Below are 13,986 nucleotides of genomic sequence, written 5' to 3' on the forward strand. Positions count from 1 at the left end.
ACTATAACAATGTAATTTGCTCAATATCACTACCCAGCACTTTCCCTCTCCCTCCTCACCTCCTATCCTTAGTCCCTTTCCTCTACTGATCTCCTTTCATTTTTGTGAGATCCACCCCTATCTTTCTTTTCCTTTTTCCTCTCTAGCTTCCACATATAAGAGAAAATATATGACTCCTTCTGAGTTTGGACTTTTTGAGTTTGGTTGATTCTGCTTAACACAATGATCTTCAGTTCCATCCATTTTCCTGCAAATGACATAATTTCATTTTTCTTTATGACTGAGTAAAACTCCATTGTGTATACATACCACATTTGCTTTATCTATTTATCTATTGATGGACACCTAGGCTGGTTCAATAGTTTGGGTATTGAGAATTGTGCTGCTATAAACACTGGTATGCATGTATTGCTATAGTATGATGATTTTAATTCTTGAGGATAAATACCAAGGAGTGATAGAGCTAGGACGTATAGTGTTTTCATGCTTAGTCGTTTGAGGAATCATCATACTTTTGAGGAAATTCTCTATGACAAATTTCCATAGCAGTTATTACTAATTTACAATCACATCAACAATATAAAAATGTTCTTTTTGCTCACATCCTCTTTAGCATTCATTATTATTTGTATTCCTAACGACTGCCATTCTGACTGGTGTGAAATGAAATCTCAGTGTAGTTTTGACTTGCATTTTCCTAATTGCCAATGATGTTGAACATTTTTTTTTTCATATATTTGTTGGCCATTTTCTATTTCTTCTCTTGAGAAATGTTGTTTAATTCATTTGTCCATCTATTAATTGTGTTATTTGACTTTGGGGTATAAAGGTTTTTAAAAAATTTTTTTAATGTAATCTAGAAATTAATCCTTAAGACCCCCCCCCCCCTTAGAGAAGGTTGTTACTACATCTGAATGGCATCTCGGAGCTTATATCAAGTACTAGATGGGCTCTTGTCTTCACTTTCTCAATTTGGGCACTGCTTTCTGAGTAGTAAGCCCATTCAAAGGTTTGGGAATAAGCTGATTTCTTGTAGGTAGTTGTCTTTACCAGTGGAGGGTGAGGCTGCAGATAAATCCTCTGACACTTCACCTTTTATGCCAAAGTTTAAAAGCAATAAATGCTACTCTAGGGAAACATTGACTAGAAATGGCGATATCACAGTAATTAGCCTGTCTATGTCCTTGCAACTTTTTAATATAATGATTCAGTCCTCTGTCAGAGAGAATTCGTTCTCATGGTCATGGAATTCTTCTGCTGAGAAGTACACAGGAAGCTGTAAGCTGAATGCATGCTGTGGACCCTGCTTCTAAGCTGCACGGCCCCCACGTGCCAGACCCAGCCTTGAGAAAGAAGACTGGGAAGGACATTCCTCAGAGATCCCAGGAAATAACTTTGACAAGAAGGAGCCACCCAATAGTCACAGTGGTTGGAACGTGTGCTTTCAACTTCCTAGAAACAGTAATAAAACAGAAGTGTAAATATATTGCTAAAAGAAAGACTAGAGTCTATTTCCATCCTTTCTAGTGCCCAAGTTATTTCTCAGAAACATCAGGGGCCAAAGAAAAATTTTCTTCCTATCTTTAGTAGGGTGTGTTTAATCTGCGTGAGAACTGTAGCAGAGAACATTCCCTGCCATATAATCAACCACCCTCCAGATGTGCTTTGGGAGCTCCCCAAAGATCACAGAACTCAGTGGAGAAGTGAAGGAGAACCAGCGGCAGAGTGAACTTGCAACAGTAAAAAAGGGCTCGTTGGGTCATCAGAGTCACCACGTTGGAGACTTGATGGGACATTGAGGTTTGAGTACATTATCCACACACATCTGCTTGGCTTATCATATTGTCCCACTGACTTTTTCTTTTTTTCTGCTAGCACAAACTCATGCCAGCTTGTGGGAGTGTTATTTCTACTACCTAATCTGTGTTAAACAGCCCTGGAGGTTCAGGAGCCTGGTCAGATTATGGACTTTTGGAAAAGATTAAATACTCATCCTATGTTGATCAGTCTTGACACTCTTTGAATTAAAAAAGGGGAATTTTTGACCTTATTTTAGAAGGTAACAATCTAGGCATTAAGGATAAGCGCCTTGTCCTCCTCCTTCTCCTTCTTTTCCCTTCTTTTCTTCTTTCCTCTTCTTTCTTAACAGGTGTATTTCTGTAGCCAGTTATGTTTCAAGAGTAGTGAGAATATTCTAAGAAGAAAAAGTTATTTTCTGCAAAAACTAGGGCCAAAGAAAAACAAAAGATTAAGATATGTTTTGAAGAATTCCATAGAAAAGGTGAAAGCAGAGGGGGGTTCCAGTGGGAACAGGTTGTTTTGTCGCTTACTACATGGGAGGGACAGGAGGATGAAAGACATTTGACTGGACCAAGGAGCCTTGTAAGAATTTTCCAAAAACATAATCTACAATGTAGTTATGAAACAGAAAGGTAGCTTTTCTTGTCAGACTTAAATGAACCCAGTTATTGTTGTAACATAGAAAAACCAATCTTCCTTTCATAGTGTTGGAAAGATGACCTTGACATCACCTTGAAGAGAAAAGCTAGTATTTTCTGAGTTTTTTTTCTTTTTTGGGGGGGGGAAATCCCTTCAGTTTTGTGAGTATTCAAATAAACCAACATTAACAGAATCTCAATATTACAAATGGATGCTAATACTGACTCCAAAGTGACCAAAAAAAAAAAAAAAAAATCAGAGAAGGGGTTTAAGTGTGCACTGAAGCAGCTACAATCTGTGGAAGTAAAGGAAGTGTTGTGCAGCTGAGGGAAGTAAGACCTGGAGTAGGAAAGGGTCCTGCTGAGAAGCCACTCTTTGGCCCTACTTCCTTTCTCCCCCTGCCTTTAGCCAGGGCACTTCCTGTTTTTCCAACTCTGACTCAGGAAACAGCTTCATAAGGTTTAAAATGGTGATGACATCCATGAATTTTGCCCTGATGTACTACTTTTTGAAAACGACCAAACTTTACCTTCAAAGAAATCTGAGTTCTCTTGGAATCCTGCTTTAATGTATTTGACTTTTATTTATTTTTTATTTTTTTAAGTTTCCTTTCTTTGGTGCCGTCATTTCTTTAGTGTATAGTAAGTGAGAGGGGAAAAAACAAATGTTTCTGGGCCCTGTTAATGAATGATAAAAGGACAGTTATTGCTCTTTAAAAAGGCTATTTAAAATGAGATACGTATGTAAAGAGGTTGAGGATGAGTCTCATAGGAAGAAATAAAACACAATGGAGCCAGCCAGGAAGAAAAAAAGGGTAATGCTGAGGTCTGTTAGAAGATATCTTATTTCTCAGGGTATTCAGATTTATGACTTGCATAAACACCAGAATATTGGCCGGCCTTTACAGCCAACCTTGGTGCATGTCCCTAAGCTGTCACAATTTGATTAGCTGGTAACAGCTGTAAGAATAGTAGACATAATTATCTCAGAATCTCTATTCAAAGTCTTAAAAAAAATTCTCACTAATGCTGTCATCTCAAATAGAGGCAACGTAAAGAGACTCAATTCTTAGGTTCTGAAGGCTACTCTCCCAATGGCAGGTACAGAATCCTTGAAAACCACTGAGAAGAAAATGAATGGGCAGCTACCAACACGTTTGCTAAGATATGATATGTACTTTTGCACTGGGATTTCTTAACTGGATATAAATTTAAGGTTTCCTTTTGCCCTGAATACCCATTCATGTGTAAGATGGTACCAAGTTGATTCTAACTATTAATTAGCATTTGAACTTTGTAAGTGAACTTAGTACTGACAGCATGAATTTGCATAGGTGGCCTCTTATTATAGGAACATGCACAATAATTAACCCTTTAGTTTGTCTTGTTAGTCTGGGGTTGCACTCTTTTAGAATATTGCATTCAAATGTCATTGAATACTAGTAATCATTAAAAAAAAAATAATAACAAATTTGGCGACTCTACCCCCTACCCCAAATAGAACTTCTGAAAACAGGTTTAGATAAAGAATCATGGTGTTAATGTGAATCTGCCAGGTTTTTTAATATTTAGATTCTGTTGGACACATTGATCATCACCATTTTGTATTCCCAGTAGCCAGACCAGCATGGGAATCAGATGTTTCCGTGTTCACTCTCCTTTCTCACCACCCTTCCCTGCTGATCCTCATGAATGTTATCAAGCATTTGCAGCCTGAGAAAAACATGAACCAGATCTGACTACTGTATTTTGCCCCAAATAGTAGCAAGGGAGGCAGAACAGTCTCCCCTGTAAGTCATTTATGTTGTGATCTTAATATTATCATGATTGTGAATTTTATTGTCTTGGGGTGGATCAAGAGCTTTGACATCAGTTCAGTGTTGCTAATGGAAAATATTATTTACACAAGACTTTTTCCTGTCTGCTTTCAGCCATGTAGAAATATACTGTCATCTAAGTGCCAAAAGATGTTGATCTGAAGTAGAAGTTGTTGGCAGGTATTGGTGCCAGCCAGATAAGAATAAACTGCCAAGGAAGACACTGTGAAGAAAAAATGATAGATCAGGCCCATTTTTTTTTCTCTCTCTCTCTCTCATCTTGAAATTAGGCATTTAACACGTGCATTCACACAGCATCAGTCTGTACGAAATATGGAGTTGCTGATAATAAGTAAACTCCACCCCTTATTTTGTCAAATCATGGTTCTGATAGAGATTAAAGGGCATGTGGGAATGATTTCTTCTAGGGGTCAGAATATGACAAGGCACCAGGCCCTCCCAGGAGGAGCGATGTAAAATGGAAGCTATAGCTAGAACTCTGTGCTCTTTTGTGAACGCCTGAAGCAGAAGTTCATCTGGGGATAGTGCCCTGCAACAACACATGCAGACAGACAATGCACAAGCAGGGGCAGGAAACAGCCTCCCTTCTGCTTGCTAAACTCCAGTTGGTACTGATGACAGAGTCCAGTTTGTCCTGCAGGTGCCATCATAACTTTTTTTTTTTCTCTCAGCTCCTTTAAAGAGTATTTGAAATGATTGTAAATAAAAATATGATAATGGATAACATTCTCAATTAATTGCATTGTTTTTATGCCCTGTAAACAATAGAATTTGGAATCTTATTATCTGAAGCATATAAAACACCACCTTTTACATAGCCAAGAAGTTACAGTGGAAGAAAAAGAATTTGTTTTTATCAAAGTTATGAAGTTTAGCACAAGAAAATTAATAAGATAAAATGAACTTGAAATAGAAAGGAAAACTGACAGCAAACCATAGTGAAATCAGTAAACTCTCGAGAACACTTATTTGACAAACAAACAAACAAAAAAAGTTTAACTAGGCACAACAAAATAAAGCATTCTTTGTCCCCAGTCAGTTTAAGATACATTGGGAAGAGCAATTGACAGGACTGATGACCTAAATAATTAAAATTTTATGTAAAAACCAAGAGGTTAGAAAAGTCCAGGAAAGACGTAAAATGTAACTGAAGTATCTGGATTTCAAAAACCTTAAAAAGTAATTTAATCTGAGCATCTACCACTGATGAGAATGGTGTTACTATTCCAGTGGTGCAAATCAAATAAGTTAAGGAAATCTATCATTTACAATATATCTTTTGTGGGCTGGGATTGTAGCTCAGCGGTAGAGTGCTTGACTAGCATGTGTGAGGTACTGGGTTCGATTCTCAGCACCACAATTAATTAATTAATTCATTAAAATAAAGGTCCATTGGCAACTAAAAATAATAAAATATATTTTTGTATAATTTGAAGGAAATTCATTAGGTACAAATGAAAGAAAAGCCACACTGGTCAGCATCTGAGGAATTATAAAACTGCACAAGGTCACCGTGCTGGAGTACCGGGAGCATTTCTCTAGAGAATAAGCTAAGCAGTATGGATAGCAGCTCTGCACACCATCCAGTACAGCTGCAGCAACGAGATGATTCTCACATCACAACGCTCAATGATTTGTTTTGTTCTCCAATTGCAAAACAGGGTAAATGCTTTCATAGCTTGTCAGATTCTGTGCATTCTGAACAGTCCACAGACTGTTCTAAGGGCTTTACCTCAGAATTAGGAATATGTGACACATATTTCAGGGAGGAAAACTACAAAAAACAAAACAACAAAAACAAAAGCACATCAAAAGCAACCCAATATTGCCTCTAGCTTTAGGAGGCAGAACCACAGTACAGTGCTTACCCAGGTCATCACAGCAGAAACATGGTTGTAAAAAGTTGGCTAGTGCTAAAGAAAGAAATGCTGTTTCTTGGTGTTGAGTTGTATATAAGAATAGGGTGTAGATGTTTAAAATTACATCTTATATATAATAATGAAAATGTTGTTTGCTGAACATGATTAAAAATATTTTCTTTTGGGTGCAGGGGCTCACGCCTGTAATCCTAGCATCTCAGGAGGCCGAGGTAGGAGATTCAAAAGTTCAAAGTTAGCTTCAGCAACTTAGTGAGACCCTCTCTCAAAATTTAAAAAAATAAAAAATAAAAAGAGCTGGGGATGTGGCTCAGTAGTTAAGTGCTCCTGAGTTCAATTCCTGTTACAATTTTTTTTGTTTGTTTTTTACTTCCAATGAAAAATATGGCCAACTCCAAGAGTGGATTGATAGAAAAATGATATTGGTTAAACAAACATAAAGAGGCACAATTTTAAAAAGGAAAAGAAAACTAGAAAACAGTATGACAATGGAGTGTATGAGATAGGCTGGGATTGTTGGGGTCAAGTTGGACAATATATCTATTTCTATCTATCTATATTTAATGTCATGAGAAGGTCACCATACATTTGTGTGTAATTGATATGAAAAGCAGCTATTGAATGTATATTCTAATAGACATACAGTTTAAATGAGATAGCAATTAAGACTCTAACCAATTATTGTCGAAAGCAAAATCTCACTGAAATTCCCATCTCCCTGAACAGAACTATCCCAGGAACACAAGTAAAATGAAAGACTAGAGGAGCTTTGGAAAGCATGGAATGTGAAGGACCTGAAAGTAAACCATTTTCTCAGTTCTCTCAGGTGGCTCTGCAGGTGTGTTTATCTTAGAACAATAAGAGTCATTGCATCTTGGACATCCAAGGTAGTACTCAGGACATCCACTGATCATCAGGGGAAAAAACTAAAATGTCCAGCAACAAATTATTATTATTATTATTTTTTAATGAGAAAGAAGAATTTATTGCAGGGATATGCACACATATGTGGTGGATTTTATTATTTATTATTTTTTTATTAGTTGTTCAAAACATTACAAAGTTCTTGACATATCATATTTCATACATTTGATTCAAGCGGATTATGAACTCCCATTTTTACCCTATATACATAATGCAGATTCACATCGGTTACAATTCAAATTATTTTAAAGAAGACAATACTTAAAAAAACAAAAAGACAATACTTTCAAAGGATTAACAAGCCCCTATTACTCATATTGGAAAAAACAAATTCAAACCGTTGAGCCCACATAATAGTCATACTACTCATGTGTACTGGCGATGGATTATTACTTGTACAAATCATTCAGCTCAAGTTTTTAAGAGCAGATAAAGCTCTTAAACCTTTTGCTTTTGTGAGCTGCCTACATTGATTCCCCATATGCTTTACTCATACACCTTAGAGGTTATTCTTTATGCATTTCCTATTACTGTTTCCTCTTTATTTTCTAACAGTGTTTAAATTCCTAAGATGAAAATACTACTACTTTTAATAGCAATAAGCATAGCAAGCCATATTTTCTTTTAATGCTTGCTATTTGTTCACTTAACTTAAGCAGCAATCCTAAAGGCACAAGTTACTGTTATCCCCATTTCTGAGTTACTTCAGTTGAGATTCTGAATAATCGAATTTTTCCCTGGGTCACACAAGTGGAAAATGGCCATGCTAGGTGGTAAAGCCAAATTAGACTTGAGGCCAGAACCTGCAGCCCCAGTTCAGGCTCACAGCTGTGTGGAAGGACCACAGCATCCTCCTTATAGGGTGTTAAGAATATGTTTATTTAGGAAGTGTCCCTGTGTCTTTGGGAAGTCACTCAGTCCCTCTGGAAGAATAGGTTTGTTTTATTGTTGTTTTTCCTTGCAGACTGAGGTGCAGGGTTGAGAACTCAGGTTCCTTCTGTCCCTAACTTTTCTGTGACTGTACTTTCTATTATTACCCTGTTCTTGGGCACTTAGCATGAACACATGCTGTGGTTTCTTCTTAGTAGACCTGTATCTGTATGTGTGTTTGTGTGTGTGCTTATGTGTATGCATGCGTGTGATTGTTGCAAATATTCACCTTCTAATTGCTGCCGGAGCTGCTTCTGGCTAGGTAGGTGTTCCACACACCGAACTGCTCTTATTATGGACTTGATTTTAAGGAACGCTTGTTCTTTTTATTCACACATGCTAATACATTGTCCATCTTGCCTCTCCTAATAGCCCATGAGTCTTGAACTTGGAGCCAGCAAAGCACTGCCTTTGTAAAGCACAAAAGAACACCAGTTTGGGATTTTTTTTTCTTTCTTTCTTTTTTTTTTTTTTAAATCACACGAGGCCTGAATAAAAAGCCTTTCGCCCATTCAGAGGCTGCTGGCATTGTGCAGCTGTTCCTTGACTGCTGAGAACATCTCTCAGCGGACAATGCGGTACCTGAAGGAAACAGGGCACACAGAGCTATTGAGGAGTTGTGGGACCTGGGATTGTTGCCAGTGGGCTCTGGGGAAGATGGTGGGGGGCTTTTTTTCTTGGTCAAACTCTGATAAGCATATTGCAGTTTGTTGTCGTTGTTTTGTTGTGTTCCTACCAAGGTGGTTTCACAATTTTATTGCAATGATGTGTTCGCAACATGCAGGCACTTAGGGAATTTTCTTTCTTTTTTTTTTTTTCTTTTCCTCTCTCCTGTTTGGGTCCCACCTCTGTGTAACGTACAGTGAGACTTTGATTGGTCATAGTCCATCGCAGTTAGCAATACATCACTGTGTGGACTGAGTTCCCATGACTCCGGCTCCCCAGGACAAGGTCTCTTTCTTCACCAAGCTGATGGTAAATATCTGGTCAGCCTCATCTATTTAAACGCAGCCAAGCAGGAATCCTAGTGCTGGGGAGAGGATTCTTTTGTTTGTTTGTAAGTAAACAATGGACCCTGCTCTTCCTAACTAAAATTAAATTCCAATCACTCTTAAAATAATACCAAAGGGCTAATCCAATTCCACCAGGGGGAGGGGCGGGGGCTGGATAAAGAGGCAAATGTACTGGTGCTGGCTGCTCTTTCACTCCTCTGCCTAACACCTGTTTTCACAAGTGATGAGCCTATGCAAAGTGTTCCTTGCAGGTAGAAGGGGCCCAATCAAAGGCCAGGTGGGCATCCTTACCTGAAAACATTTCCTTCTGGGTAAATAGGATTGAGTTGGGTGAATTATTTGGAGTTTGGCATTTAAATGTTTTTAGTTTGTTGTTTGTTTGTTTAACACTTAACACCTAAAGAGCTATCTAAAGTGACCAGCATATATTCTTCATTTAGAATGATACAGAAGACCTCTGCTTTAAGCAATCTCTGTATCCGGATCTCTAAAAAAAATTGAGGGAGTAGATGTCATTAGTTTTACAAAATCACTTATAAAAAAAAAAAAACTCTTACGTGGATGCTCTACTCATAGTTAAAACATGATCTATTTAAAAGCTGGAGATATGGGCTTGGGATATAGTTCAGTGATGGGGTGCTTGCCTAGCATACATGGCAAGATCCTGGATTTGATCCTCAGCACCTCAAATAAATAAATGAGTAAATAAATAAAGCTGGATGCTTGTTGAAAGGTAACAAATTTCCAACTCCCGCTCACCTCAGCCTCAGCCCCATTTTTCAGGGTGTAATAAATGGGACGTAAGAGTAAATGCTGATGCTTCTGGCTCCCCTACAATCTCAGTCGATAAGCTGCTACTCATTGTCTTCCTTGAGTTGAAGTCAGCCTTCTTTCCTGAAGTTTTTATTCCTGTCTAATATTTGAACCATAATCCACTCAGTTGCCCTGTATTTCTGGTGGGATACAAAGTCAGGATGACCATGATGGTACTTTGGTCACTTTTCTAATCATTCAAAATTCAAAGGTCACATGCCCATCAGGAAACTCCTTATGTACAGCCTCCTATGCCAAAGTGCAATTTACTCATCACTGCAGTTTTATCCATCTCCACCCAAACCCTTTGAGTCCCTGTCCCTGAACCAGCTGCGAAGCCAGCTTGCATTTCTGCAGGACTTGCAGTTCTGTGCTCCATTTTGCTTCCTTCTTCCCCACCAGGTCAATGACCTTATTAGTTGGACTAACTTTAGCCGTCCCATCTAAGTAAAGTCACCCCACTTCCTCTTTACAGGTTTCTGTGCCTGTCCCCAGGCTGCCTTCCTTCAGGTGACCCTAGTCACTACTCCCAGCACATTATCTGCACATTTCCTATAAAATGGGATCTGTTTGTATTATGACAAATGCTTTTCTCCTCCAGCCTGAGTGGTGGGATTTACATACATGCAAGGAGGGGTAAACACCTTCTCTTCTGGTATTTCAATTGCCAGAAACCATTAAAATTTGAATTTCTTCAACTGGTCAACTTTCTGTAGTCTTTCTAGAAAAGTCTTCTGTAATAAAAGCAACAGATCTTCATCTTTTCATTCATAAATTCAATGACGAGTGTTCCTGATACTGGTCTAAGCACCAGGTGTCTGGTATTGGCCAAAACAAACTTGGCCCAAAGACATGGGACTCACAGCCTAGAGGGACCAAAGCAGAGTCCAACAGTAAACACACAAGTGCATTTACCAGAACAGTTGGTGGTCACTGGTGATGAGAGAGAATGAGGAGCATTAGGAAGAGTGTTGTGGTAAGGAAGAAATATCAAGGAAGGTGTCTCTGAGGAGGTAACATTTGAATTCCTGAAGTGGAGGGAGCAGACTTCCAGGTAGTGAAAATACCTCCAGGCCAGAAGGAGGTGTGGGTATTTAAGGTCCCAAGAGGCAGTTGGCTGGAAGGTGGTGATAGATGCAGCCTGGGCTCTCAGGGCTGTGGGCCTTGCAGGAAATCTGCATGCTGTTCTAAGTGCATTGGAAGCATTGCAGGGCAGGGACAAGCCTGGCTTACACCACACAGAGTGAAGTTCAACAAAACAAAATGGCGTCTGCAAAGACAGAGAGGAGGGAGTGAAAGGGAAGGGTCAACAAGACTACGCCAAGAAAGGCCACAGATCTGGTAGCTAGCCCTTGATGGCCTTTTAGAGAGTAGTTCTGGTGAAATTATTGCAGAAAGGAAGCCAGCCTAGGAGTAGATGGGAGGTTAGGAAATAAATGCAGGTCGTTACCCACCCTGGCTGGTTTTGGTGATGAACAAAAGGAGCAAGAATTCAATGGAAGGAAAGGAGAGAATGGGGAGGAAGGCATATTTATGGGAATGTCTTTAAATTGAAAGAAAATGAGACTACCAGAGAAAGGGATGGGGCAGCCTCCTTGGGCAGTGGGGGGCTGGTGAGTGTGAACCTGGAGGACAGGTGAAGAAGGGGCAGCTTTGTTCTCAAGTGGATCCTGGAAGTGGTGGGTAGGAGGGGTGAGGGCTAATGCCTCCTGGATTTTGTTTTGTCCCCCTAGTAAGAAGTGAGGTCTCTGCCAGAGGAAGAAAGAGGTTTTGAAGAGAGCAGTAGGGTTTGGAATGCTCCTGGCCTCAGGAAATTGGAGAGTGGCTGCTTTCTAGCAAGAGGAAGAACTGATGAGCAGTTAGAGGCTTTGCTGAATTTGTTTTGCAGCCTTCCAAACAGCTTTGTACCTTTTTTTTTTTTCCCCTGCAACAGTGCTGCCTCATTCCCTAGAAAAGGGGGTTGATATACTTTGGAAAGATTTTCAATAACAAGGGCTTTCTAAATAACTTTCAGTTTAACCAGGAAATCATTCAACCAGAACACCCTTCCCTCAAGTATTCCAGTTAGTCAAAGTTTTACTGAAATATGTCAGCATTGAAAAATGCAGAAGGCAACTAAGGAGGCCCAACTAAAAAGGCGTAAGAAATTCCACATCTGTGCACAGAGCAACAGTGTCTGGTCTCTTCAGCTGCCAGCCACTTAAAACCTGCCATGGCAAATGCGTAGGAGTCCCCAGTTGAGAAAAGGAGAAACAAAGGAGCAGATCTACAGAGCCCAGGAGAAAGGCAGCCCCTTCAGAGGGATCTGATGCGCATGTGCTCATTGAGTCCTACAGTGAGTCTTGAAATGTTAACCTATAAATTAAACAGTAGCTTTGCATAGTTTGAATGAACAGTTAAAGGATCTCGAATTTTTACCAAATAGGTGTACTATAGGATTTATTTTAAAACAACCCTGTAAGGATTTGTACAGTGAACACACAGAGCTAAGATAAGGTGTATTTGTGAACAGTTGGCAGAGGGCGTGGAGAAACCCGATCCTGAACTTCGTAAATTATAAACTGTTTACACCTGTCATCTCTGTCTGGGTTCCTGCTAATGATAGTTTAACAATTGGCTTACGTGTGACAAAATGCTCAGAGCCAGCGCTATTGTGATCCAGGAACGCTGGAGTTTGAGAGAAAAATAGTAAAATAACAGGGAAGACATTTGCCATCAGGAGTTTTTAGAAAGGTGGCACTTGGAAAGGTCTCCAGGAGAATAGGAGGGTCTTCACACAAGGCAGTTTGAGCAGGTATATTCCATTCAAAGGCATCCAATTGTAACAGAGGCTGTGACCTCTGGGTCCCACAATGCCCAAACTGGAAGGACCAGTCAGAAGGGCAATATTGACTACTTCATATTATCATCATTCAGTCATGTTCATTGAGCCCACAAAACTGAGTTAGGAATTGTGCTTTTAAAAACTTTGTCTACTCTTTTTCTCCACTTGGAACCTTATCAACTCTCACCTCTGACCTCTAGTACAATCCTTTAATTGGCACTTATTTTTTAATTAATTAATTAATTAATAGGCATATATGACAGCAGAATGCATTTTGATTCATTTTACATGATTGCAGCACAACTTTTCATTTCTCTGGTTGTACACGATGTAGCATCACACCATATGTGCAGTCATACATGTACCTAGGGTAATGATGTCCATCTCATTCCACCATCTTTTAATTGGCACTTACTAAATGTCTGGTGAATTTAAGATCAGGGAGGTGACCGAATCAAGAGAGACAGTATAGTAGTTAGAAATGTGGGCTTCAGAGCCAGCTTGCCCAGGGCTCAAGCTCAGTTCCCTCACTTACTAGTTAATGTGTGACCTTAGGAAGTACCCTCATCTGTAAAATGGCAATAATAATACCATGTATCTTGAGGTGATGTGAGAATTAAATGAATCATTACACATTAAGAGCTAGATCTGACTCTGACATCTGGTAAACATAAAATAAAATGTGTTTTATTTTGTGAAAATAAATCCCTCTTAGGAAAAGATAGCTCTTCCAAAAATATACCACTTACAATAAAGGCAAACAGGTACATTTTTCGTCACTGATTAATAAAGGTTATATAACTTCTGTATTTTCAGTAACCTGTTTTATTGTTGTTGTTGTTTGTTTGTTTGTTTGGGGGTACCAGAGATTGAACTCAGGAGCACTCAACCACTAAGCCGCATCCCCAGCTCTGTTTTGTATTTTATTTAGAGATAGGGTCTCACTGAGTTGCTTAGTGCCTGGCTTTTTCTGAGGCTGGCTTTGAACTCAGGATCCTCCTGCCTCAGCCTCCCAAGCTACTGGGATTACAGGTGTGTGCCACCACACCTGACTCAGTAACCTGTTTTTTTAAAGTCAGTCACAAAATTTAATAAATAGGTTGGTTTTTTTAATCCCTCAAAGGCCAAAGGGCTTTAAATAAAATTGCATATAATTTTATTTTAAAAATATCCAAAAGCCCAATGTGAATCTTTTTTAAAAAAATAAGTTAAGCTTCTATATTTTTATTCTCCCTGGGGAGAAAAAAATGGTTTACCAGATTCTGTTTCCCTTTGGAAACAAATTCACATCTGGTATGCCAAATTTTAATCTTAATACAGTATGGAACA

General features: G+C 39.1%; 1 protein-coding gene across 4 annotated transcripts in view; it reads left to right on the forward strand.

The window, feature by feature from the left end:
• Sema6a (semaphorin 6A) overlaps positions 1–13,986 on the forward strand; it is a 124,808-nt gene that overhangs the window by 26,882 nt on the left and 83,940 nt on the right. Inside the window, exon 1 of one of the 4 annotated variants that reach the window (XM_078048647.1) lies at positions 12,020–12,168. The exons of the other annotated variants lie outside the window; for them this stretch is intronic. The gene's annotated coding sequence lies outside the window, so the exon portion shown is untranslated. Of the gene's footprint in view, positions 1–12,019; positions 12,169–13,986 lie in introns of those variants that run through there. 4 annotated transcript variants of the gene reach the window in all.

This window comes from Ictidomys tridecemlineatus, chromosome 1, assembly GCF_052094955.1.
Source record: "Ictidomys tridecemlineatus isolate mIctTri1 chromosome 1, mIctTri1.hap1, whole genome shotgun sequence".
In the NCBI taxonomy this organism is placed as follows: domain Eukaryota; kingdom Metazoa; phylum Chordata; class Mammalia; order Rodentia; family Sciuridae; genus Ictidomys; species Ictidomys tridecemlineatus.